This window comes from Sinocyclocheilus grahami, unplaced genomic scaffold (assembly GCF_001515645.1).
Source record: "Sinocyclocheilus grahami isolate Dianchi unplaced genomic scaffold, SAMN03320097.WGS_v1.1 scaffold116.1, whole genome shotgun sequence".
Lineage (NCBI taxonomy): Eukaryota > Metazoa > Chordata > Actinopteri > Cypriniformes > Cyprinidae > Sinocyclocheilus > Sinocyclocheilus grahami.
The window spans coordinates 2279838-2282439 of record NW_015505295.1 but is presented as its reverse complement, the minus strand read 5'-3'; positions in this window follow the sequence as shown (position 1 = coordinate 2282439).

Below are 2602 nucleotides of genomic sequence, written 5' to 3'. Positions count from 1 at the left end.
TTTACGCGGCGCGATGCAACGCAACGCGTAAAAAGACAGTATAAGTCATTATAATCCATAATTATGTCCCCACTGGATGCAACGAATGCCTCGTTTATAATGGGTTTTCATGTTTTTGTCTCGTCGCTCCAGCCGGACACTGCATCACAGTATGGTAAGGGGCGTAACATTTCCGTCATACGCTTGAGGTATTCGGCCAATCACAACGCACTGAATAGCTGACCAATCACAGCACACCTTGCTTTTTCAGATCGATGAGCTTTGTAAAAATCGATGCGTTTCAGAAAGGCGGGGCGTAGAGGAGAAACAATAATGTACAGTATGTGGAAAATAATGTGTTTTTTGAACCTTAAACCGCATAAACACATTTCATTACACCAAATACACAAAATAATGTTCTTTTTAGCAGCATCATATGACCCCTTTAAAGAGACAGCAGTCTAATAAACGCGCTGCCTGTCATTAATGCTAATCAAAGAACAAAAGAAAATCATTCACTGATCTTGACTGAATATATTTAATAACTTTAATTGATTAATCTATATTTTATTTATGAAAAGAAAACTATGCATTGTTTTTAAACTTTTAATTAGTTTCTGTACCTGAAATTTAGTTCAGTTGTATTTATTTAGGATATTGCTAATTGATTTGTTTGTTCCTATCTTATTACTGACTGTTTACTTGTCTTTAACACTTTAATATTTGAAATTTATATTAATCTAGTTGTTTTTGCTGTGGTATTTTTTTTTTAAAGCATAGGCAAAATTCCACTTGCAGTGTTCTGTAGGCTGCTGATTTTTGCTTGTGTTATTCAGCTGCAACAGAATGCTTTGTAAAAAGACAGAATAAATGTTTGACTTAATTTTTTTTATATTGGATTTTTTTATCTTATTGGAATCTAAACTAGGAATCGATAAGAATCGGAATCGATAAGCAGAATCGGAATCGATACAATTCAAACGATACCCAACCCTACCCAGGCCCCAGCTTTAACATAGAGGATATCGTTACTGGGGTTACATACACTTAAGGTGCGTACTTATGCACTATTCTATGACATTTTGTAATATAAATAGTGCGAGTAGTGTGTTCACACTGAAAATTCCGAAAAGAAAAAGTGCACTTTAAGTACCTGGATGATGCACTTAAATAACCGAAAAAACGAAGTGTGGAATGTTGGACACTTCATGCACCTGTCGCAGCTTTAAAGGGTTAGTTCACCCAAAAATGAAATTAGCCTGTGTTTTACTCACCCTCGAAGCATCCTAGGTTTATATGACTTTCTTCTTTCAGACTAATCCAGTCAGAGTTATATAAAAAATTGTCCTGGCTGTTCCAAGCTCTATCATTGCAGTCAGCAGGTGTTACAGTTGAACAGTCCACAAGTCGTCAAATAAAGCATGCGCATCCATAATAAAACGTGCCTCGCGTGGCTCCGGGGGGGTGAATAAAGGCCTCCTGTATCGAATCCATGTGTTTTTGTAAGAAAAATATCCATATTTCAAACGTAATAAATACTTTTCTCTCACTTCCGGTATCTGTCCGCTGTATTTTTCGTTGTGTATTTTTTGTTGTCTTCCAAAAGAGGACATGACTACAAATCAGTGGTTAACTTTTTTTTTCTCCCATTTCAAATGTATTAGCAATGGATTCTATTTACACTAAGAGAAAATAGCAGTATTTTTTTCAGCACTATGCTATTTACACTAAGTGCAAATACCTAGTTACACTATGTTAAAATAGCAGGATTTCTACTATCAAGTATACTACTTGTTGCAAATAGTGGCAATTATCTGCACTTCAGTATTGTAGTACATTATAAAACAGTATGCAATAATAACGTATTGAGTGTAAATTATAATTTTAATTATTACATGGATGCCATCTTATTGGTACAATAAAGCCCTCCCTACACCTACCCTAACCCTACCCGATACTTTATTTTCAACTTTTTGATTATTTCCTTAATTTTTATTTAAAATAAATGCCTTTATAGTGTGATACGAGATTTGAAAAGTGAGAAAAAAAAGTTCGGCAAAAGGTGGGATCGAACCCGGGTCGATCGCGTCAAAATGCAAACGACCAGCGCTTATCCATCTGCGCCACTGGAGCTGATGAAGCGTAACTACTTTTAACTAAATATAAATAGACGCTCCGTATTTTTTGATTGACAGATGTCTCGTCTAGTCAGCTGTGAGTGATCCCAAACCAATTGCGCTGTCTCAAACTATACCTACCTTTTCCGGTTTGTCTGAATTGTCGTTGTGTTTTCTGACTTAATTTTTTGTTTTCAGATTTGTCGTTGTGTTTTCTGACTTGTTAATTTGTTTTCAGATTTGTCGTTGTGTTTTCTGACTTGTTAATTTGTTTTCAGATTTGTCGTTGTGTTTTCTGACTTGTTAATTTGTTTTCAGATTTGTCGTTGTGTTTTCTGACTTGTTAATTTGTTTTCAGATTTGTCGTTGTGTTTTCTGACTTGTTAATTTGTTTTCAGATTTGTCGTTGTGTTTTCTGACTTGTTAATTTGTTTTCAGATTTGTCGTTGTGTTTTCTGACTTGTTAATTTGTTTTCGGATTTGTCGTTGTGTTTTCTGACTTGTTA